The 25,678-nt window shown below is 37.8% G+C and overlaps 1 protein-coding gene across 2 annotated transcripts in view; it reads left to right on the forward strand.

Moving 5' to 3' along the window:
• LOC124153661 overlaps positions 1-25,678 on the forward strand; it is a 779,682-nt gene that overhangs the window by 589,294 nt on the left and 164,710 nt on the right. For both annotated transcript variants that reach the window (XM_046526960.1, XM_046526961.1), the window contains exon 6: positions 25,581-25,640. The gene's annotated coding sequence lies outside the window, so the exon portion shown is untranslated. The remainder of the gene's footprint in view (positions 1-25,580; positions 25,641-25,678) is intronic.

Raw genomic sequence — 25,678 nt, forward strand, 5'->3', positions numbered from 1 at the left:
TTCATAACCTATATATGCTAAATAATTTCATGGCAACTGTAAAACGTTTTTCCAATGAAATACTGTTTGGAAAGATTTGAAATTGACTTTTTGATCCAAACATTAATATAGGCCTTTACATTGACCCACTTCAGTAGCATATATAGCCCTGAGAGAATCTCTTCTTTACATTTATATATTTTTAAGTAACACCCGGTCCACCGTCGCTGTCTAAGTATATTCCATCTAGAAGTATGTTTTGTATCCTCTTGCGTTTAGAGTTTCATTTTTCTTTATTTCATGTCCAAGACCCCAAGTTTTATGTTCCAAAAAAAATATTTACTCCCTTAAATACCAAGAACACAATTCGTTAACAGTTTGTGGCACCTCCCTAACTCGCTTTAGACTCGTTGTCGTACACCATTTTTCCCCTGGTTTTAGCGTTGTTGTAACATATAATGGTGCTTTATGCCAGATCCGCAAGGAATTTATTTCTAACCATGACTCCATTAATTTAGTCTTACGATAAACATCTATGTTGGTAATTGGTTAATACCAACATTTGTATTTAAAATTCCTAGATTTCACTGTTTCATAGTCATTTATGTGGATTTCCCTCTGAAGGCTACGTTAACTTTTTTGAGGTTCTCGGTTTTCCCACCTCTCAATACTTCTGAGCCTCGCCATAGAAATTGATGTATATTTCTGTTCGTGGAACAGTTCACTATATCTATTCATTACCTATTCAAGATTTATTTCTAACGGAGCGTTCAGCCTTCAATTGGTGGCGTTACTTAATGCCTCTGACTGAGCACCGTGGTTACACAATTAGTATTTCCTATCCTTCTCTCTTCCACGCATTTGATTATAGTAAAAATATCGAGTTTGCAATATGCTTTTCAGTTGTATTTTTTTTCAAAGTTTTGACTGGTTGTATCCTTCATCATCATTAGTCAACAATCGTTAGATTAGTTGGACGCAACTCTCCATTCCTCTCTTTTATCCGCTAGCCTTTTTATAGCGACGTATTTCTTGTCTTTTACATCCTTTATAACCTGTCCTATGTATCTCATTCGGGGTCTTCCCTTTCTCTTCTTCCCTTCCACCTGCCCTTCTACAATTGTTTTCATCAGGACATCATGTCTTATAATGTGTCCACTAAGTTGTCCTGTCTTCTACTTAAGGTTTTAAGAAGACTTTTATCCCACTCTTCTGAGCACTTCCTCGTTACTAACACGGTCAATTCATTTTATCTTCATCATTCTCCGGTAGCACCACATTTCTAATGCTTTCACTCTTGGCCTCTCTGCTGCTTTCAACGTCTAAGCCTCGCTTTCATAGAGAAATATATACCGTGTATAGAATCTGATGAATTGTTTACTCACTACTACGCTTGTATTCTCAGCCGTAGGTTATCTTCTTATATAAAAATTCAAAACATGATATCATCTCCTACTCTGAGCTCGCCGAATAACTTATGTCACTTGCAGTATGAGGTCAAGGTGAATGATGTTAGAACTGTCGTTGACGCAGAATGAAATGAATTTCTGCAGACCCTCAAATTTTTAAGGAAATCTTCGATCTTAATTACCTAATATTAATTTAATTTTTAAGTGTAAGCAATTTTAACCCTCATATGGATTTGCGAATTCAGTTACGTCGTTGGGTTTGCGGCGCCGCAGCGGCGCTACGTCATTTTTTGTTATTATCTTTCAAATTTAGTCTTTATTTACAAGTTTTCTTATTGATAATGGTAATAAATGTAAATAAATAATAAATCTTTATTTTTCACCGTGTTTTGCCAGATTTAATCCATTATTGTGGAAGTTACAAAAACAATCTTGAACGCTTCATTCTTTTCCATTTGTTGCCGTAATGCTCTCTATTTCTGTTCCCTTTGTCTGTTATTTTCGAAAGAAAGTTTTAATTTCGTATGTAATGGTTGTTTTAAATATTTTTTCTGATATGCAGTGCTGGAAAAACACCGCTTTTTAATGTTTACATTGTCTATATTTTTATGTATCTACATACTAAAAATGGGGACCGAATAAAATTCGTTCATGCCCATGTGATATAATTTTGCTTCACTACGTCCACCCATATGTTACATCTTTGCAGTGTATATAGAAGGCTACGTTATTAAACGTTAATAATCGAACATGTGTAGGTGAAGTGAGAAGAGACGAGTGTTATTTTCGTGATTTTTAAAGGATTTTGGCAATCAAAAGAAATCTTATGAATATTCTGGGAGCTTATATCCTGCAATTTAAAAAAAAAATAAACTCTTATGCGTTTTGAAATATAAAGAATATGCGATGATAAGCGAAGTCTCAAAGAACCCAACGCTGCTTTGGAGGTGGAGCTAAAAGAGCTGGTATTTTTTCCTACCGTGGAGCCCGTTTCCTTAGAGATGAACGGGTGAATGTGATACGTGGGAGTGCACCAGATGAGGTTTTACTACTGGATTGGTGAGAAATCCAAAAAAATAACTTCTTAGAAGAATGGCTTGTAGATGGTAGGAAAGAAGGAACAGGCGCCTATTTTCTTTCGTCCAGCTCTGCGTGATGGGCTGATGGAAGAATGTACTGGGGTGACAAAAATACCCTCACCCGAGGGAGGACTTCCTTTACCTTTTCTTGTCGTAGCGTTTCACTGAACCAAACATTGAGACTATCCATACTTTCCCACAAAACTTCCTTATTTGTCATTCACCGCCATCTTCCCCCTCCCAAAAAACGTGATTGAACTTGTGTCCACCCTAATGACCTACCCGAGCTGGACCTTCTTGGAATGAAAGGAGGGCCACCGCGGAGTGCTCTGACAAGGTTTGTTTTCCCTGTCCCTCATGCAGCGATGGAAGGATAAAGAAAGAGCAGGCTATTGTGTCTAATTGTCTGCTTGCACCCCCAACCTTTTCACGATAAAGGTTTCCTGCGCTTACCTGGCCTAAGAATCTGGGTATTCCCTGATCGTTGGCAGTCGACACACTACCATGTATCTCCACCCCTTCACCTCAAAACAACCTCCATGGCATTTCTCCTCCTTTCTCCTCCTCACTCACCCCATCACGTTAGTAAAAACCCGATGAATAAAATCTCTGTTCATTTGAGTACAAAAAGAAACGAAAAATAAGTTTACAAATTTTCACTTCACGCTAAATTGTCTATTCTCCCATTCATCATGAAACAATTTTTACCATGTAAGTACTGAACTAATTGCCAGGAAAAAGAAATTATTTTTTATCACACAATTAGCTAGGTGGTTATCTTGATTTCACCCCAGTGGTAATATGTAACATCATCGGTAGTTATATACTGCCAGCAATTTTGTGTAGACTATCGCAGCCGCAAAGGAATATTTCGAATGAGAGCAACAAGACATATAACTGTAGGCATGCGATATGTTCTTCACGGTGGTCGGTGAAACCTCTGAATCTCCTGGCGAGTTACAGTTACTCATTTAACGAGAAATATTCACACGGCGGTGAGGAAACATTATTCTACGAATTCGGATAGCATAATGTGTTAAAATTTTCTTAGAATTGCTGCTTGGTGTAATTCTAAGCATAGTAACTCTGGGATTTGCCCAAAGGTGACTATCACCACGGCAGGTACGTGGACGTGGGGCGGGGAAGGTGCCCAAGCAAAACTAAGTCGGAGGTCATGGAAAAAACAACCTTGGCTAGCCATGGGTTTCTATGAATAATTCTTGCAAAAAGATGAAGTTTTGTCAATGAACATTATGACGAGGCAAAATAATGATTCTAAGTTAAAAGAGAAAGCAAAATTGGTATTATAACATTTTCCTTTTGTTAAACAATTCCGTTTGGTTTATAAGGTTCAAAAAAATAAATAATATGGTTAAAAATATATATTAGCATTTCATACGAAACATAATTGCTTTGGCATTAACATTGAGAGAGCCCGACGTAGCGACGAGGAAATTCTCGGCGCCGCGCCGCAGCGGCGCCGGAAACCCGACGTAACTTTTTTCATTAGAGGCCAATAAAAAATTTACTATCAACACTATGCAAACAAAATTATATTTGTAGACGAAGATAAAAGAAAAAATAGACTACTGTAAATTTCAAAATGATCCATCGGAATGGAAAATTTTTCACCACTAAAACCACGAGCGCCGCTAAGGCGCAGCGAATCCATATGAGGGCGAAGTTTAGAATTGGGTCATGGCAAAAAATATATTTGCCTTTACGCATTTTCAACTACAGTGTATACCCTTTCACGCATGTATTGTGACTATATTGGGGAGCAATTTTAATTTTATTTTAATTTATTTTTAAGTTTTTTTCTAAATGGATAATAATGTCTTTCTTGAGACAAAAAGTATGTTTACTCTGCGTCTATCAAATCAATGAATTGAATTTCAATTTCTGGTGAGGGAAAATGATCCCTTGGCTTTTTCTGCATCAACTTCAATTTCACTGTATAAATCTGTTTTGTTTAAGGCAATTTGCTGCTGTATAAGGCTGTTTTTTATATTACTCCGGCTGCTTTGCGAAATCTTCATAAGAAAAAACAGTGCTCTTCTCAGAAAACCTCAATTCCCTCCCCAAAATCGGAGTGGTTGACGACGTTTTGAATGGAATGAGAGCCAAAAACGTTAATGAAATGTTAGGGCTTCATTCTTCCTGCGCATATTACCTACCCTCCTTCATCTCAGAATCTGTGCACTGTAAGGTTTTTCGAGGTCTTAAACGTAATTATTTTTCAAGCCTTCTATCTGAAAATATTTTCATGTGCTCATGACATATTTTGACTCTATTTAATCTCTTAATAGTGATTATGAGTATAAGTGAGGAGTATATTTTTTAAGGCTAGATGATTTTTCACTCCCGCTCTTAACTGGTAAATATTTTTTGTATGAACGGAGTGTTTTTCGAAAGTTATTTCGAAAAACTTCCAAATTCCTAGAGGAATACTGTGTCTTCTTCTCACCCATCCTCAAAAATGTGCAAAGTGCAAGGAGTTTCGGATAAGAATAGAGAATTTGAGGCCCCGAGGCTTTCTATATTTTCACCAAATACGAGCAAAACATTTCACCCTTTTTCACCTGCGCATCTACATGCCTCAAGCATCCGTGAGGACTCTCATGCGTAATATTTGCCTTTATTTGCTAATGTAAAATTTTTAAAGTGCAAATATTTTTTATAGTGACTTTCTTAATGTGTAAAAATGTGTAATTTTGTTCCATAAATGTTTGTTTCAATCTGACTCAATTGAATAAATGAGTTAAATTAATATTAAAATGTAAATAATTCCGCGGCTTTCAATTACTATATTGTTCCTTCTGGTTAGGATTTGGATCTTAGCGGTAAATGATTCCGCGATTTTCATTTGTTCTAGTCAACCGGACAGGGTGTTTATTTTAATCGTATTTTGACAGAGTTGCGAAGCCTTGAAGGAAATCCATGACCCTCTCGTCTCATCCTCAATCTCCTCCTCGAAAGTGGGCATGTTGTAGGGAGTTTAGGAGGGGGTGGGGGCGTTAAAATGGAGATGTCTGAGATCTCCGGCTTCGCTCTCGTCTCGCTGAATTTTATGCGTCGACCCCGAAGGGAAAGGAGAAAAAAAATTAGCAGTCTGGCTTTTACGGGGCATGCCCCCCAACCAAACCCGGCAGCAGAGGAGGATACTATGCCCTTCGCGTGTGGGCAAACGCGGTATTGTGTTCGTGAAGGCTAGCCGGGAATTATGGTGGAGAGGGAAGACTAACAGGGTAACAGAGGGAGGGTGGCCTCATATAAGGTTTTTATGAAGGGATAATTCACGTAAAGCGAGATTCTAGGATAAGCAGGGATAGGGCCTGGTATGGGGGTGTAGGGCGAGGGGAGGGTTGGAACGGTGCCCCGTAACGTATTAATGAATTATTAAACAAAGAGGGGTGAATATGAAGGGAAAAGGATGGATAGCAGGGGTGTAATACTAGGGATAAAAATGAAACCGTCGGGTCCCCCTTTTTCCAACCCTACTCTGGCAGCGTAACCTCTCTAACGATAGAATGATCGCTTTTTATGGCACCCTTTTCACTACTTGCTGCATCATCGGGAAATGAAATGCCACCGTAGTCACTCTCCAAAAATAAAGAAAAAAACCAAACTTTGGGGTCGTTTTTCTGTGGTCCAAAGGACATATTTTGGATGGCTTGGGTTCGTACCCCAGTGGCATGGGGCTGTTTTCCCCGTAAAGTGGCCGGCACTTATAACTTTATCCACCCTGAAAATGTGTCAATTAAACGAGGCAGTAAATTGGGTATATTTTCGTTCTCCTAAAGGTATTTTACTACTCAGTTATATCGAAATTCCTTAGCAATAAATCTATTAAAAGGTTGAGTAAAGAAGCAACTTTGAGACCTTTCTGTGGCGGAAAGAGTATTGTTTATATTTTGGTGTAAATTCCGCTGGTTATCAGAACGTTTTAAGCAGTTGTTTTACGAAAAAATAGTTTTGTTTTATACCCATTCGTATGAGAAACATTATCGCAATGCCAAGAGCCATTTATCCGTACTTATTTTTGTTTCAGTAATCAATATAAGCCATTCAAATATCTATGAAGAAGCTGTTTTAGTATTTTAACTTCGACATTAAATTTCTCTAAAACTTTTCAAATAGTGGTTTGGTATAATGTTTTCCTTACCATATTTATCTCACTCAAACTACATAAAAATAAGTTTTATCGTTGATCGTGGAAAGAGAAATTTGATGCAAATTGTTATTTGGTTAAATTTACGAAAGATTATCTTAAAAATGGTACCATTCTCATTAAGCAACGCTTTTAATCGCATTTGAATGAAATTTCATAATTATCACTTGTTATCGCCGAATAATTGCCATGAGGATAGCTAGTTATCAAAATCATTACTATTATTGTATTTTCATTACACTTAATGAGGTATTTGAAAGTAAAATAGGTAATTTGGCTTTTGTTCAGTCTTTTAAAGCTTGCAAATACACGCACACTCATGGAATCCATAATTGACCGAAATAATATTGGCAAGTATATATTAGTATTCTGTTGGAAACTATTGAGCAATTTTAATTTCAGATCTCTGGAGATAATTTTACCTTGATCTTTTTTCAAGGTTACTCATTAATTTTCTAATATTCTCGGCGAATGTAATTGTAATACGATGTGCATTGGCTTACGCGTATTGGTATGAAGCTGGAATTTTTTGTTCACCTGATGTGTTACATACTGGGCAAATAATAAATTTCCTCGTTCCAAAGGCATTATCCATGTGATTGTTCATCTTTCCAATTCATATCATCAGTTTGTTTTTTGATATATTTTATTTACACAAATAATGTGATTGCAATTTGCAATTATAAGAAAATACTCGGTAAAATACCATTTTGGTGAAACACATAAATATGTTTCACCAAAATGGAAAAATGAATCGGATCTTAGAAATTTCTGGCATTCGCTTTTATCTGCCTCTGAGAAATTAGTACCTCGGAATGATAAAGTGCAAGTAATCTTATGAGGCCAATGGCTACTATTCATTTTTAGCCGCAATAATTAAGGGCTTATTTTTAATATAACTTTATAAATTGAGGTGAATAACGCATAAGTTAAAAGTCTAACGGTTGCATAGGGAAAAAACTTGCTTTCCCAACGTGTTATATTTACTATGCATAGTTACTTAATTACTCATAATTACATCTAGAATATATTTCTTGCATATGGGATTAGTGAAAACATAAAATCTTGGCGTTTATACCTAGTTTCTTTCATTAAACTTTGGAAATTTTCATTCCTACCCATCTTATATCCCCTTCAATTCGGATTTTGGAGGCCCAATTAACGGATTCAACCCGAGTTAGATGACTTTGGGTTCCAATTCACAGAGATAATAATAAAGCGCTACCTTATGAAAGGCGTATTAATCGATTCCGCATACGAGGCAGCATTATTCGGATCTCCATTGGATCTGCTCCCCGACCTGCAGGATCACGACATCACCGCTACAAATTTGACTTCGGTGACAGCGTGAACCCCCTCTCATCACCCCGAGCATAGCGTGACAAGGTGCACGACTATACCCACAGTCACGCGGCCCCACGAGTCGCATTCGACGTGAAACAATATTATTTAATCGCATAGCCGTTGATGACGCTCGCCGCGAACAACAGCGGCGCCTACCGATATTCTCATCCCACTTATTCCCATAACTCTCTCGTTCTCCCCATGGGGGATATACGTGATAAATCCTTTTGCCCAAATGAGACGCGTGGCTGCAGGCTACTCTGCCCAACTGTTTAATGAACTGTCGGAAGGCATGGTTTTCGATATATAAAGGCTTACATTTTTTTTTCAGTGGATGAGCCAATAACTTCAGCGGCACACACCGAAGTCGATAAAAATTTCGCACTTTTTATCCATCTAAACTTCCTCTCCCCATTCCTCTCTGCTCGAGTGAAGTTCCACGCGTCCACGCTGGTTGGCAATTTTGAGGATATGAGCGTCAACGGGAGCAATTTGTTCCACGGAGGGTCGTATAGAAGCATTTCTCCCCCGGGGCGTCATTTTTCTTGATGAGAGGTGGACGGAAGAGATCATTTCATGAGCGGGCTGTGCGTTCCGCATTTGTTTGAAGTAACAGTCCCCATAGATATTTTTTCCATGTTATCCTACAGAATTCTGGAGATTGATGTTATCAATATCGTAAAGAAAATTAGTTTCAAACCTCAACATGATGTTCCCCGAAAAAAAGATGTTTTACTCATGACATTATTTCGTCAGCGCAATTTACATTATAAGTTTCCTGGGTCATTCCAGTAGTTCTGGATCTTTACCAATTTACATTAATAAATTTACCTACGAAAATTCGTTTATTTTGTGACAAATATGATAAATTTTTAGATCTAATGACCCACCGACTGCTTAAAGTGGAGGCGAAGTTGTTGCTGGCCTCGGTGGCAGCGGGGTGAAATCACTGCCTGCCACAGATGAGATTGCGGGTTCTAGTCTCACCTGAGTTGATTATCCCCAGCCGGATCATGAATGTTCGTGCAAGTTTAATTTTTACGTTAAAAACAGGATGTTAATAGTGCCAATGTTGCTGTTTTCGGTGGCTAAGGAATAAATAAAATAACAATTGAAAATAAATGTGTAATAAATCTTTTGTGTATTATTTTTTTCATTCTATCTCTGTAGACACTATAAAAGTCATGCTAACCTCTTGATCATATTCATCATAAATTGAGTACCAATGAAGTTATTTGGGTCGCAATATTTGTGTCAACTGGCAATGTTATTTACAAATTCAGGAACTATGAAATAATTGCATTCCTTGTTGATTTTTTAGGTAGAAATAAGGTTATGCTGGATTTTTCTAGCTGCGATAGAAAAGAATTGAAGATATTACAATACATAACTTCATTCACGAATTGAAAAAAATACTTATATATATTGATAAAAATATTCAGAAATTTGTGAAGAGGGGAATAGTTTTTTTGCTTGAAATTATTAAGCTTGTCCAGAACTATTTCTAGACCATCTTTTTTAGAGCTTAGTTTAAGCATCCTGATCAGTTTCATTAGACGTAACGTAGACGAATCCATGAAACTGTTCTAAGTGAGCTACTAGATTTAAAGTTTACAGAATTAAAAAAGGTTTATATTTCGGCCTTTGAAGCCTAAATTATGCCCACATACGTGAAGTTAACGAGCTATTTAGCGGAGAATTTTTAGTATTCCTAGCGTAATAATAAGCAATTTAATGAAAAACTTTTGTTCAAATCATCGTTTCCCAAAACATCATTACAAAGTTAGACGCTCAGATGAAATTTATCCGTTAATGGTTTTGCGAAGCTGGTCTAATGCAATTCATTGTTGAAAAGCCTTGTAGAGGATTTAGATATGGAAAAGCATCCTTTTTCCTTGTATTTCATTGGCATAATGTGAGGCAAGTGGATGAAACTTTTCAAATCAAATCACCGTTCTTTAAACCCCATCACTAAGTTAGACTTTCAGATGAAATGTATCCATAGATTTTTTTGCGCAGATAGCCTGTTGTAATGCAGTTTTGAACTCACTTGTAGAGGATTTAAATATGGAAAAACATCTTTTTCCTTTCCTTACACATACCCAGTTCGAAAAACCATCAACGCAGCTCGTCACCGCTCCTCAAACCCCATTAACGAGTTAGAATTTTAGATGAAATTCATCTATTGATGGTTTTCCGCCGCTGGTCTCATGTAATGCAGTGTTGAACAGCATTGTAGAGGATTAAAATATAGGAGAACATCCTTTTCTTTACACAAATTCAGTTCGAAAAACCATCACCGGAGTCCGTTCCCTCCCACACGGATGGGGCATAAATCCAATCCTTCCTCCTCTCTCGACTCGTTTTAGCCACTCCCCCCCCCCCTCCCCCTCCTCCCTCCTCTCCACTTTATGTCCTTCGCCCAAAATGGCCGCGTTGGCGCTGAAATGCAATCAAATCCATTGTCCGCCGTAATTCCTTTCCTCTTTCTCTCTCCCTATCTTCACCATATTCACACCCTACTTCGGCATCCCGCTCCCCTTTCCTGTACCATAGTGTACCGCTCCAAAACACACGAACGAGAGTAGCCCCGACGCATACGTCCGCAATCTCTTCAGCTTCACCCGTTCCTTACTCAACCTACTGTCCTCTTACGCCGTTCGGAATGCTCGTTACTGCTTAGAGTAAATATAATAAACTGACCCTTAAATCAGTAACGCATTTATACATAACATGTAACATATTTACCATCTTAAACACTTTTTCCTAACACTTTGTAAGTCTTTCACGCAGTCGATTTTGTAGCTAACGCTCATTGTCATGGAAATATGGACGGATCAGGAAGTAAGAATCCTGTAAAGATCATGTCCATTTTAATGGACGATATGATTTAAAGTTTTGATATAATTATTAACTTAATCCAATTTGATAGTAACTATGATATGTTCTAGCTTAGTAACAATCAGTTAACAAAAAATTGCAGAAAATGGTAAGTCAAAGTTCTTGTCTCTTTTTTTCAATGTATTTACAGTTGAATTTTTCAAATGTCTTATTTAATTGAAGAAAAAATCATTTTAATAATCTTTTAAGCCATAATGCATCAAATTAATGTAATCATATTCGTTCTTTGCCCTGAAGGAGAAATAAAAATATACGGAAACGTTGGACAAAATGGCTGCATATCTTTCTTAGAACTATACTCCGAGACGCTAATTCGCATAAAAAACTAATGTTCAGGGTAAGAAAAAAGAAATCATGTAAAAATAAACAAATGAGTACTCAAGGGGGCTGCACAGTATCGAAATTCCAGGTCCAATACTGAAATCCTCGACGTAATTATTATTATTATTGCATAAATATTAAGTAATGCTAAGTAACCAAATAATTTAAGTTTGAGCATTAAAAATCTACCTCTCTCTCTTCGAGAGCTTTATGTTTAAAGTTCATGAAGCATTGATTTTAACAACAGCCATACGAAGACTGTGACCATTTGATGCAGAATATTGCCATTTTTGTCTGAGAATTGGTGAAATCGCGCGAAATATTTATAAGGCGATCAATCGCGTTCGTGTTTACTTTAAAGGGTGTTTTCATCATGTCAACGAAATCCTTCGTGCGTGACCTTATTTTCAACCCGTACACATTATAGTTGCATGCACTGTGCCATAATTGTCATTATTGGGAGTTAAATTGTATCACTATTATTATTGCATCATTAAGTTTTGATGATTTGCTCGGCAATTCAAAAGATTTTTCGTTTTTAGTATAGAATTGTAAATGATTGAAAAGAGAGGGCTTGTTGATGAAAACAGTTTTTAATTGTCAACTTGGGTGGGCAGTCGGTATTTCATGAAAAAGTATATATCATAAGTAAAGGTGCGTGAAAATCGCAAATGCGATAAATGCGATATAGATGCGATGTGCGCAAATAAATGCGACGACTGGACTTTTTATGATATTTTTACGCAAATTTGCCTTTTCGACGGCAAAATTGGTACATTTTTTTGCCGCGCGCAGTTTAAATCCTCTGCTGACACTCACGGCTTAAAGCATGTGAGCGACTGGCCACCTGCTAGTTGGCTGGGACTCTACGTGGCCGCGAACTACAAGTGGGCGCGGGCAAGCTGCACCCCGCTACCTTATGTTTTATTCCTTAATTTATCACTGTTCTACAACATAAATATTTTTTTAATTCTGTATTTTGTCATATGACTGCGTTTCACTACATTTTATCGTCATCTAACTCATTACGAAAATAGACGCTTCAAAATGCGATAAACTGTTATCGAAAGTGCGATAAAATAAAAATGGAAGTGCGATTTTCACGTACCTCTAATTATAAAAGTAGTAGTTGATTAATTCTTGTGGGCAAGAAACATTAACGAAACTGCGAAATTCCTATGAGATATTAAGGTCACGGCATCAAATAGATATACAAACCTTTGCTTATGCTTCTGGATCTTTATTGCAAAGAAACATCTTTTATATCGCAGCTTGAAGAATCATATATTTCCTCAAGCTGCGAACCATTAATTATAAAGTATTGCGAATATATTCCTTTGTAAAGGCATATGCCTTTTATCTTTTGGCTGTGTTTTCTAAACCTCTAGTGTTAATGAAATGAATGGCTTAGCGATACGATAGTTGGCGGAACTAGTTGTGTGAATGCATGTCCGGGCAATAGTTCACGTAGTACCTAACGTTGCCACTTTACGATGGTTAGGCGCTGCGACACCGGAAGAGGAAGCGACAAGAGAAGGACGAAAAATTTGTGAAGCTCCCATCGCCGTTTTATTTCATGGATTTGTACAAGCAAGGAAGAAATGGGCGGTAGAAAAATTATACGTTAAATACACGTTAGAAACAGCAATATTTTAACCCTCCATGCCTCAACAGCTTTGCTAACAGTCAATTTCTCGTACACTTCAGATTTCAGCACTGGAGGCCAGCACCGGTTTTAATCATCACGATGGTTAAAACCGGTGCTGACCTCCAATGCATCGTTTTGTGAATGCACTATAGTTCCAACGATCGCTGGAACAATCGTAGTCTGAACAAGGCAGTAGAAGCCGCCTGGCGGGAGACAAAGAGGAAACCTTCCCTCTCTTTGCGACCACCACCCCTCCCCTGAACCCCCTCTGTACTCCACTGCATCGCTTTTAATCTCATTTCCTGGCGGCCGGCGACCGGCGCGTAGACCATTTTTACTACCCACTCGATCCGCTCCTGCCGCCCGCCCACCTACCCTTTCCCGGAACTGCAGTCGTGCCTGTTCAAACGACGAACTTTCTAGACGTCTGGAAAAGGGGTCGCGAGGGTGAATAGACTAGTGGTGGGGCTAGAGAAGGGGGCACGCGGATAGGCATAACGCGGTGTCGTTGAGAGAAAAGGCTGTTGGGATTGATGTGCCTAGGTTTTGTTAGAGACAGAAGGGACTCTGCCACCACGGAGAAGTTTGCGTGTAAAAAGTGAGTGGACAGCTCTCTGGGAAGCCGCGCTGTGATTCTAATGATATCGGGGGTGAAATTTTTTATTCCACTACATCTTTGACGAATTCCTTCCTGGTTTCTTCGGATAAAGTTTTTGATAAACTCCTGCTGCAGACCTTCATCTACATCTACGTACTACCCCGTCGGTCCCTCAGTATGTGTGTGGCGGGGAGAGTAAAAATACCAACAATCTACACATAAAAAGAAAATGCTCTAACGAAATTACACCTAGCATCTCCGACTTTCTAACACTGTTTCCTACGACTTCATTCGCAAATCATCTTCGACAGCGTAACGTCTATTTCAACTACATGTAAATACTAGCCTTCAAAACACCTCGATGGACGTGTGAAAGGGGGGTGTTAAGGCAATAACCAGTTACATATAACAAGAAAATTCTCAAGCGAAATTACGCCCGATTTGTTAAACTCCTTATTAGTTAGGGGCAAAACGAATTTTCATACCTATTCGCTCCGCAAAATATCTCTCTTAATTTTTGCTTCTGTCAGACCTGAAGATATAGTGTTGTACTAATTGTGTTCTAATGCTCTTAAAGATATCCATTGCTCAAGCAATACAAGCCTATCGTGTAGCCTCCGAGTCTCTAGCGGCTCGCTGCCTAATTCGTTTAACATCTATGTAACCTTGAGATCGATAATCTGATGAATTACCTTTTCTTCTCATGCGCAATTCAGTATCATGAAACCCATGAGTGCAAGTATATATAATTACGGAAGCATGAAAGTATGGAATATAATCGAGTAAAACTTTTTCCGTAAATGCTATATGTGATGCCACGGAAGGGTTAATTAAGTCCTAGAAGACTCAACTGCATGTAATTGATTCGCTGAAATTTTTCATGGGTGTGTGTTTTGACCATTGATTATATTAAGTTCTCGTTCATGTTGTTCCATGAAGTGCGGAGTGCTCCTGGCCACTTAGTTTGTTCCGGTTGTTGCCTTTTGCTTCCACTTTTTATCTGCGCTGTCATAATAAATTTTCAAACTGTACAGAAAGACGAAACGAAATACCTTAGCACTAAATTTGACTTCCCGGCAAATAATTCCATTTCATTTTTTCTAGAAACTTGTATTTATTCCCTTTCAATGTTGAGAATTTTTTCAATACTTTGTTGCACTTCAGAAATTGACCTATCATTCTGCTTATACTGCTACATAAATGAAATTTAATTCTTCGCATATTGGCGCAATAGATGCCAAAAATTCTATCATACATAATGATAGACCAAAGCGGAATGCTTCAGACATTTGACCATCATTGCGACTAGAATAAATTTCATTTACAGCTGAGCAAAATCTTTGTTATTTTTTTAGAACGGTAAACCCAATTACATTCATATTTATTTACCAAGTACACGGAAAAAGAGTAAAATATCTTTATCTTGGCTGTTCACCTCATTCACTTACTTGATTGTTGATTGAAGCCCCACTCTTTGTGCATCCGATTCAAGTCACCATCACTGCCGTCTCCAACTTCAACCTCCTCAGAGTCAGAGGTGGGCAGAGCGGAGGATATCCGTTTGTCCACATCCTTGCCTCCAAAGCGACCCTTTCCGCCGCACCGTAATTGGCACAACCCCCGTGGATAGGCAAAACCCCTTTTCATATCCCGACGTCCGCCGGGCGTTAACAGATGGAGATATTTATTCAGCGAGTCCCTGTGCAAACGTCGCAGTGTCAGGTGCGCGAGATAATAGGATTATCCGAGATAAAGTGGAGGCCCGTGGAGGATTGTGCGGACCATTGGAACGACTGGGGCGGGAGGGGCGTGCAATCGCTTCCGAATTTTTTATTCATTTACATTTTTTCCATTCTCTCTCCGTCTCTCTCCGGCGCTATTCATGTTTTCCACAAACGCGGGGAGGCGACCGCGGAGAGTGGAGGTGGGCGTAGGTATTGAGATATGGGGAGGGGACGACGATCAAAAGCCTGACGATGATTATGATTGAAATGAATTTCGACGAGGACAATAGCTTAGAGGGCGAGATGGTCACGCCCTTTATTTCGTGCTCCGGGGTATTATGTCCATTAATGAGCTCGGAAGAGTAGGCGCACGTTGCCACTTCCAGATTTCGGGAAATTTGAGTAAACCGGGAGGAACCCAAACATTAAAGTCTCGGGGAAAATCCTGGAAAACTTGGTAATTCCCCCAAACTGCCGAGAATAGTTCTTATTTCACAATAGAAAATCCTAAAATTATTTCGTATTCTTAATCATGATGTCATTCACCCATAATTTCTACTTCTTGCATAAAGCACCGTTGGACAGTGTTAGTCATATATTTTTAAGCAATGTAGCCATCATTCTTGTAAATATTACCTGATGCATCTCTCCCGCTGGAAAGGTTTTATTTTTTAGCGCAATACATATTTAAAACTAACGCTCCCATTTGCAACTCTCAAGGTACGTAGTGTCGATGACCCTAAATTGATTCTTTTAAATTCTCTTAAAACTTTACCATCTTGATTTCTCGATGATTTTTGATTAATACTTGACAGTCAGGTGAATATTTGTCGACACCATATTCACGAGGAAAAAAATCTATATAAGTATGAATTTTGAACATGACATGTACTATAAAGAAAAAGAAAGACATCCTTTTAAGTGGAAGAGATACGTCCCTATGTATTTTGCCTATTTTTTTGTGCCAGTAGCCATCATTAAACACCAAATATTAAGTATTGTATCAATCCTGAGGACAGAGAACGCGAAGTTTCTCATTATTAAATAATTGGGGAAAATGAAGCTTTTATCGGTAAAGCCGGGATAACTCGAAAATATTCTTACTGTGACCCCAACTGGGCTCTCGCGGGCTTAGCATTACGTTCTGTATAGAATGGGAAATTGGGATGAGGCATAGTGATGCTCATCCTTTTATGAAAACTATCCCATACGAACGAATAAACGTGCCGCCATCGTTTCAATCGTCCATTCATATTCCTCCGCACTAACCATCCCGCGCGGGCTTGACGGAGAAGAATTGCCGCACGCAATTTTGCCTCATTCATTAATCACGTCCATTATTTAAAAAAACGTTGTGCTATGCCTAATTTGTTTTACGGCATTCATTAAGAAAAATAATAATTAAGAATTCATTAATCACTTAATCGCTCAATTACGGAAAATATAACATTGTATGGAATACATGTGCATCAATTATGGGAAAATAATCAAATGTATAAAATATCATACTGACTAATGCTCCTTTAGCATTATAATTGAACATTTTATACTGCTTTATTAACACAAACTTATTTTCGCTACATTTATTTCGGTTTTAAATGATGATAGTGCTAACTGGTATAACTAACGATGAAACTGTTAGCATAGTTTTCCTAGTTAACTTATTATTAGATTGTTTAGTTTTTTACGCAGTATTTTTTGCGTTGGAATATTCTATGCAGTAAGAATTTTAAGGTACATTAAAAAATAAATTATTCAATGTACCACAGTTTTTACTTTGTTTTACAAGTTTAATAGAATTTTTACAAAGTATTATATTTGAACTATTTCCATTTTTTCCTGAAAAAGGTGTACAAAGAATATTTAAACATAATACTGCATCAAAGGGACAAACTCTCCCAATGAAGGAGTTGAAATAATAAAAAATTGCTGTTTCCTCGCGGTAATTTATTTAGTACAGCCATGGTTCCTATTATAAGGCGTCTTGAAAATGTTACGCTGTACCGAAACCATGGTCGTACAAAGTAAATCACCATTAGAAAAAAGCAAAAGGGTTATTCCTTCGAGTCCTACGACGAAGGATTTCCATCAAATTACGCCTGCTGCTATTGATTATATGTCCTAATATACCTTATTACCTTTATACTCGAATTTACAATAGTTTATGCAACTGGAAGCAAGCAAGCAAACATTTCAATTACTTAATTAGTCTTACTTAATCTTATGATGCTTTCATATGAATCACGGTCATTTAATTATTTATCATGAAAATTACTTGAAAAAAAGGTGTCTAACCCATTTACTCGGATGAACTGGGAGATAAGTACATAAAATAATATATACTATCTCCACATCACTAGAAATTGACTGCCTTCGTTAGATAAGGCAGTGGTCTGCAGCGAAAATATTAAGTGTTTTCGTTTAGCTAGTAACTTGAAAAAGATTTTGCCCTTTAATTCAACTGTAAAACTTAATTCTATAAAATAAATATGAGATTTCTATAGAGCTTAGGAATAAAGGTTTTCAGTACATTAATTTTTTTAAGGTTCAAATCATAGCGGAGCATGGAATTATTTTTTTCTTTCCAAACTGATGAAGTACAAAGATGCATTTGTAATCCAACTGAACGCGATACAACTATACTAAATTACAGATTGGAAAATTTTATCCAATCTACTGCTAGAAAATAATCTCAACTATCTACCCTGAGTCCTTAAATCAAGCAAAATTAGTTATCCCATTTTCGTTGGTAGGTTTGATGTAATTCAGAACCTAAAGCTATATTTGGAAATTAAAAGAATAAACACTGGTTGAAAAACCCGTCGTCTCACTTGAGGCATTTTACCATCTATGCTAATTTTCAATTGCCACGTGACAGCTGTACGGCGAGCACTTCCTGTCGTATGTAGCCTCCAATATTGGAGCCAAACAAAATAAGTAGACCAAAAATGTTATATCTGACCAGGAAATTGAGCTTAGAGTGAAAACGGAAACATAAATTAGATTTCTATATTCATGTCGTAGTCAGAACACCTTTAGAGCAGAAATGAAACGACATATTTGCATACATGATCATTCTAATTAGCCAGTGATATTACCGAAGATGAACTAGCTGAAGTGGTTTTCAGTAGTGAGGGTAAATTGATGCAGCAAGCACCATAAGCCGCAACGCAAGCAATGAAGGTCAAATATTTAATTTGAATTAAATTATATTCACTTTTAGATATCAGTTGTCACCTAAAATAATAATTATGTGAAGATTAGTATTATATGTTTCTATTTTAGTACAGGTGAATCCAACTTCATTAATGAAATCTTCTCGGGAAATCAGCCGGGTGATGATGGCCATTGCTACCAACGTTTCGATGGCCTTCTCTGCCATCGAAACGTTGGCAGCAATGGCCATCATCACCCGGCTGATTTCCCGAGAAGATTTCATCAACAGCATTCGCCGGGAAAGAACGAAATCCTTCTCCAACTTCATTATTTTAGAAAAACGATTTTCGCGAAAAGTCCTCTACAAATCAAACAGGTCATAATATGCGCACATTTGCGCACTTAATAATCTCTTTCCCTTGCCATGATGTTAACCGAGAGGGGTAGAGCTTGAACTGTTCGAGAAGTTTTTGAGCGATTAAATTATGGTTCAAGCGGAAAAATGAGACATTTCAGGTATTTAAACTCATCAAATAGCGAATTTGATTCATTCTAAAGTTATCTTGCTGGGAATTATTTCAATTGTTTCTTTAGTCTAACCAATTGGGGTAAAGCATTCTCAGTATTCAATTTAGGGGGGATTGTGGTTGAATTTCACATTGCCAAAACAATTCTCTCATTCGATAACAAGAACTCCAAAAATTGCCGCCACTATCTGCTTTAACCTTCTTTTTTAAATTTCTTGTTCTAGTTCAGCCGCCCAGGAAACTATAATTTTATTTGGAAAATTCACACTGATCCTAGATCCTAGGAAAATTGAAGTTCCAATTTAAGTGTGCGTAGGTGCTTGCCCCTTATTTTCATCAGAATAAAAAAAGGCACAGCTGCGTCCCAGGAAATAAACTCGAAGCAATATTTTTTAGGCAACTCCTTTGTTTTTACAGTAACTACTTCCTTCTGCTGTTATTGGTTTTCCGTGAGAATAGTGTTTGGAAAATCGAGTTCCTCGAACGGTAAAGGCCGGATTGAAGGCTAATGGGCCACGGATATGTTTGCAGCCTCGGAACTACCGTTCCTGTCTCGCGCGGCGTATTGTCCCGATATCTCAGAGTTAACGGGCAAAAGGAGGAGGACCCTTGCGTTGCACAAGGGAAGCAAAATGGCCTCGTGGAATTTCAGCTCCCTCCAGCCGTGGAGGGTGTGAATCCAGCAATTTTCCTCGTTTTTTTCCCGGTTGCTATATGATTATTCACTGTGGAGGACGTGTTTCAATGTTTATATTCTCTCTCCTTAGGAGGGACGCTGGAAGAAGAAAAGTTGGTGGGAGGTAAATATGACAGACAGTCGGGGATAAATCGAGTAAAAGTAACAGAGAAACTGAGTTACTTTCACTCAGTTGTGGAAGCAGTATCGATCCTTACGCAATTTCCACTGGTGATAATTATATTTTCAAAAGTATAAACTATTACTAGTAATGTGCTCATTTGCTTCTTCGAATAATAGTAAAATTTATCAGAATTAGTAAACATTAGTGCTTAGATCGTCAAAGTGGTGATTAGCAGAAAGGTCAAATATTTACAGCTATAAATAAGATTGCTTTAAAAGAAAATTTCTTCATGAAGGAATTATAAAAAATGTTATGAAATTATTTGCCATTTTTCGATAATGAATTAAATACGTCAGAAGTATATCTGTAATAAAAATCTTTTAAAAATGGTTTAACTAATTTCTTCATAGTATCCGAATTTTCTTTCATGAAAAGTTAGTGTATCATCTTTTTTAACGATATTTGGCAATTAAGGGATTGAGAAACTAAAGGGTGTATGTGTTTTTTTTAAACAGAGCTACGTACAAAAATTGAAATAATAAATATTTAAAAACTTGGTGTCCGAGGCATACGAGTGAGTCAATGTTCTATCCTGTGAGTGGAAAATCGTTTTCACTTCTAAACATCAAGTTGATATCGTTTGTTTTCTTTACCTAATTTCTATTCCTAGCTCTGGTTAAAAAAATTATCACCAGCACCCCTTGGCTTCTAACCTCCACATTTGTTATTTCCATCCGTTTCTGCCCATGAATATCAATGAGTAACTGTAAATGAGATGGGTTATTCTTTCTTAGTACTATGGCCATCTATAGTTTTTTCCCATCCCCAGGGATTGATGGGTTTTCCAGGGATCTTACCGTAGGGTCGTGAGAACAAGACAAGCGGGTACACGAGGGGTATCTCACTGTGGGGTGTCGGGGGGTACCGAGTTATGTGCGGCTCAAAGAGAATGATGGCAATGGAAGAGGATCGCAGTGTTTTCTCTCTCTCCTTCCTTCCCTTAAGGGTGTATTTCCCCTTTTTTGTTTACAGGAAAACGGAATAAAATGGCCACGTTCCCCTCCCGTTTCTTGGGTTTAAAATGCGACCCCGCCCTCCAGCTGCGTTCCACGGGGAAAAAAGGCTATCCGGCTGACCCTCATGCCCGCAAGCAAATAGGTGGGGCCCTTCATTCGCTGAGGGGAGGATGGGAATTCAACGCGCCTGAAAAGAAAGATTTTCTCGCACCCCTGTCCACATTTCTCATCCTTCTGGGATCTCCTCTCCTCCCTGGACCCTCAGCATTACCATGTTTTCATATCCCTGCAGCTTCCTTGTAGACTGACAAAGTGCCTCATCAAATAAGCATGCCCGTAATTACACTTGCATATTGGCATATTTTGGCTTACCTTTTAATGGAAACTATATCAGTGTACGCTCTATATGATTGGTATATGTAATCTTGTATCAATTCACATATTTCGAAGTTGGGGCTTCCGCTCAAAATCATCCTTGAAAACTCTCGAATTAACAGAGATAAATCGCCTAAATCGCGTTGCAAAAATCATTGTGAAGTGTCAAATCAAATGATAACGAGAATTTTTTCTTATCGCATTGAGATTACCTTATTTGCGTAATGCTGTAAACATGCTCTACACGTGAGTTGAAATTTAGTGCCAACTTGCTCATGGTGAACCTTTTTTTTTTCGAAGATTTCATGGTGGTTCAACTAAAACATCGTCAAACTGTTGCTACAATTTTATTAAAATTATTCGTTAAAATGATTATATTGAACTCGATACGTGAGTCCATACCTTATAAAACAAAATTTTCTTTTAATTATTATCGGTGGTACAGCCGTCTCTTCCAACGTACGACGACAAATACTCATCCAACACTGTAAATAAAATAGGCTTTTTGAAGTATAATCGAATATCCTCGGTGGCCATTTAAGGCATATGCAATCATAGGGAAGACATTTTATTTCAAAATTTTTAAGTTTTGGTAAGGCCCTTGAGTGTCCAGAGTTGACTAGCGGAATATGCCATTTGCGAATATAGGAATGCAGTCAGAAATTAGATTTGAACTAATTTCACGCTGATTGATGTCTGATCTATGTCTAGAGAAGTTATCTCAACATATTCTGACCCCGCTCTTTAATTTTGATATAAAACTACCCTATCAGTATCGTAGTGGGGTAGATTTTCCGAGTTTCGTCCGCGTTCTGATTTTGATGGTGACGTTTCACCTACTGCATCCTCAGGTCAGGCTGATGTTTTGCCATCAAAATGACCATAAGGACGCAATACGGAAATCTACCCCACTGTGAACGTCAACGCCACGAAAAATTGCATAAGATAGGCCCTATCACAAGATTTAAATAAAATATTTTCCTTCTGGATGCACCTGATCTCGGCCACTACTATAATCATGTCTAGTCTTTAAAAAATTTGATTGGCTCGTAATGGAGATTATATGCTGAGATGAACGGAACAACTTTCCAACTAAATTCTATGCTGAATAACCTCCTAAAGAATAAGAAGTAAAACTTTTTTCTTCCTTCTAATTGTTATTTTTTGTCCATATCATTTTTAATAGGAGTATAATGATAATAATCATAATAATAATAATGCCCTTTCCAACGAATAGAATTTTGAGATGCTTTTTTTAAAGGTAATGTTTCAATTTAGAGTATGATTGAAATTATGTATGTTACTTTACCTGAAGTAGAATAAAAAAAATTCCTCAGTCATTGTAACAACCAAGGAAAAAAGTGGAAAAGATCTCTAAATACTTTCTGTTGAAATCAGCCCGTGCAGCCCTTCGTGATAAACTTGCCGGAGAGAAAGGGACCATTTACGTGGAAACAGTCAATTGTATGCCATTAAAAGCAATCTCTAGGATTTACAAAAAGGAAACTCCTCCTGAATAGTCGAACGTTTTCGACGTGAAGGAGGAAAAAAAGGGTGAAAAATCGTTTGGAAATAGCAGGCCCTCTTTTGAGTTCTGCAGCGCAAAAAAAGCTAATACGACGAAGCGGAACGTAAGCTAAACGGAGGGAGAGTTTGTGCAGGTATCATACAAAGAGCCTATAGCAGCACTTCACGTAAGGGAGCGAAAAACAGAACTGGCCTAACTTCAGCGATATGGAACAAAACTAATAAAGAAACTTAACCGTGTGTTTATTCACAAGAGAGGGAGAGGGCGCGGGGAGTTAGGCCTGGAGGTTGAAAGGAGTTGGAGGATTTTGTTCCAGTTCCTCGCACGCCAGATCCGCAGAATTTTATCGCAAATGACCAAGAAGAAGAGAGCCGAAACGGGCGTAAAGAGAGTGTACATCGCGCCACCGGATTCCCATACCAAAGGGGACTGCATAGAGGAGGCCCAATTCCATTCCATAGGAGGCTGATTCCTGCTTCCACCTCGGCCGCTTTATAATCGGTTTCCAAAAATATCCACGGAGCGGTGATGAGTGCAATGCGATCCAATTTGTTCTAATATCTTGTATTATATTGTTTTCGATGAAAAATATTAAACTTGGCTTCTTAAAATTTTATTAAAAACACTACCATGTTTTAGACGTTTAAAGACATCTCATCGTACAAAGAGCCTTTAGCGGCATTGATAAATAAAAAACAAAAAACTGAAAAATTAGTAAAAACCCAGCAAAAAAATAATTGTGGAAAGACAAAGTTTAATTTTTTTCAACCATAACGTTCAGCAATTTCCACTAAGTATCGCCAGAAACCAAAGGCTGCATTATAATGCCTTTAATTGCGAGGAATAGCATTGAAAAGTTATGTATTCGATAAATCACTTCATCTTGTGCTTAAATTTTGGTTAACACCCCTAATCATACTTTATTTCTTCGTGAAAGTCGATTCACTTTTAATCCGTCAGCGACGTCAGTGGCGACTTTTGTAAACCCATTTCATTACGCGGTGATCGGCAAAAGATTTTGTGGCCGACCAGAGGATCCTCTTTTCTAATATTAGTGCTTATACCTATGGCGAAATCGGGAGAGTGGGTAGAATGAGTGTGCGGGGAATAGAATGGAAGGTGGAACGTGTGGGGAGGAATGCAGTCGAAAGCGGAGGGCAAGGAATGAAAATGATTGAGGAATAGAAGAAAGGGACAAACACGAGGAGAGAGCTGAAACGTGTGGAGAGGTCGGCGGGGAAAGAGGTAGCGAACGAGGGAGAAACAAACAGACAAACGACTTTATTGGAGCTCCCGTCATTAAGTTTACCTCCCTCTCACCCTTCCCTTTTTCGGTGCAAGGACAAAGGCAAAGGGAAGTGAGGAAAAGAGGAGGAATTTATACGATAAGCGGGGATAGGAGGAGGTTGTGTGCAGAGTTGGGAGGTAGAAGCGGATAGGAGGAAGGAGAGACAACGAGAGAGGGGGTCTTTGAAGGCGGTTTCGGATGTAATAAGGGAGAAATTTTTGCGGAGAGGAATCTTAGGATGCTTTGAAGGGGGAGATTCCATGAGGGGGTATAGAGCAGGAATGAGACAACGGTGTTGGACGAAGAAAGGAGAAGGGAAGAAGAAAGCGTGATAAAGGCGTAGGTGATGAAGATCCGGAGCAAATATTTCGCGAGAATTCCAGGGGAAAATTAGGGATGATTAATTGCCGGTAGGAGAAAAAATTTACCAGTCTCAGATGATGAACAATGCGGTCACCGTAGAGAAATTAAACGAATTGTTCGCTTAATGGGACAGCTCATGTGCTCCAAAGCGCTTCGATGGTATGTCTGGGGGAAGACGGGGAGTGATGGTGAAGGAGTTGGTTAGATAAGAACAAAAATTCGGAGACCGGCAACTCTGAAGAGTAAAATAAGTGAGCGTAAGAGATTATGGCGCGACTGTCTACGAAGAGGATTATATCTGAGAGGGAGGAAGGGACGGGGAGGAGCATATCAGATAAAGCAAAAAAAAGACAAACTTCCAGACAGAGCAGAAAGATAATTAATGTTTGCGAATGAAAAGGCGTACAGTTTACTAGTGATTTGAGGAAATACAATGCCGGCTAATCGGTCAATTTTTTAAATGACAGGTTTTTGTTTCTACTTTTGCAATGGAAATTGATAAAAGTGTCTATCGAGCGGCATTTATCAACATTCTATCATAATACAGCATGGTATGATATTATATCATGTAATTTATTTATATAGGATTATCACCGATTCCAATCTGTTGTTAATTTGTTTAGATTTTCTGCTTGAAATTTTTCGAAATTTCTTGGAAAGACGATCCATTTTTTAGATTTTCCTTGTAAACTTAATTCTTATTATATCTACTTAATAAGGTAAATTTTTATAAACGATTACACATCCAAAGTAGAGTTTCTTAATGAAATGTGCGCAGCGATTCATATTTAGGCTTTAATTTATTTCCCATTGTTTAAAAGTTTCGCAATATTACTTTTTATATGGAAAATGGCTACAACACAGGTTTAAATAAAAATTCATGGTTCGAGTTTACTCCTGAAGGACAAATCTTAAACTTTTGGCGTGTTTTAAGGATATAATTCCTACCTAAAGACCTATATTGCTTCATTAATGCTGTAAGAAGGTGAAACAATAGTTAAAAGTGTGTAGTCTATAGACTTATGATGAATTGATAATAAAATTATCGTACAGTCATTAATATAATGTTTTTATAATTCTATCTCTCGTTCACTGTAAGTGCCGTAAAACGAATTGTTACCTTCTATGATTACAACTAGTTAAAAATTCCACACAAGCTTTTGAAGCACTCAAGAAATTCATTTCATGGTAGTGGCGCTAAATATAACTAAACCATTACTAAAAATCTAATTAATAAGAAGCCTGCAATTTACCAATTTTATATTTGGCAATGACTAATAATTGAAAATGTACCAATGTATGAATCTATGCACCTAGACAAATATATTCATATGAATATTTATTTGCTTTCAGGTTATATTATGCATTAACTAACTACTAGTACCTGTCTCACATCTACGATCTTCGCATCGGGTAAGTCTTTTATCTCTTGTCTAAATATTCTTTATGGT

The sequence above is a fragment of the Ischnura elegans genome, chromosome 2 (genome assembly GCF_921293095.1).
Source record: "Ischnura elegans chromosome 2, ioIscEleg1.1, whole genome shotgun sequence".
In the NCBI taxonomy this organism is placed as follows: Eukaryota; Metazoa; Arthropoda; class Insecta; order Odonata; family Coenagrionidae; genus Ischnura; species Ischnura elegans.